The sequence below is a fragment of the Aythya marila genome, assembly GCF_965140915.1.
Source record: "Aythya marila genome assembly, chromosome: 24".
Taxonomy (NCBI): Eukaryota; Metazoa; Chordata; class Aves; order Anseriformes; family Anatidae; genus Aythya; species Aythya marila.
Window position 1 is genome coordinate 4,477,692 of NC_139065.1, and position 729 is coordinate 4,478,420.

A 729-nucleotide genomic window follows, 5' to 3' on the forward strand; every position below is an offset into this window, starting at 1 on the left:
GTGCTGGTGGGAGAGGGCCTGATCCTGCCCTCCTTACGCCAGGAAGGCTCCTGCGGATGCCATGGATGGGGAAGAATTAGGACTCAGATGCAATTTGGATTAGCTAAACATTAAGCTATGTCCAGGTGGAAGGCAGCACCCAGGGCCCTGGAGCAGCATTCCTGAGGTCAGGGGATGGGGGAGCAGCGAGGGGGGTCCCCAGCTCGGGGTGGCACCGAAGGGGCTCAGGGCTGCAGCCAGCCCTCTGCCCTGGCTCGGCTCCAGCGATTCTGGTTTGCCTGGAAAGAGCATTCTAAAAATGGCCAGTCTTCCCCTAAAAGTAGGTGAAATATTTATAAACCCAGCCTCTAGAGGAGACCTTTTGCGTAAGCATCAGCCGCTCCGGCTTCCAAACGCACGCGCTCCCCAAAAGCCAGCTCGCTTGGAGAAGGGGCAGGGGCGACTCGGATCGCGCTGGCCGCGGTGACAAGAGGGTGGCCGAGGGACAGAGGGTGGCAGGGGGACGGCGGGTGGCAGCTCCGGGGGCCGGGACCTGGGCTGAGCGCCGAGGGATGCTCTGAGACGCGGCCACCGGGGGGCTCCGGGGGGACCCCGCTGCGCGCTGCTCGCCCGCGGGAGGCTCCGCCCGGCCCCGGGAGGAGGAGGAGGAGGACGAGGAGGAGGAAGGAGGAGGAGGAGGAGGAGGAGAGGGAGGAGAGGGAGGAGGCGGCGCCCGGCGGGGCTCGGCGG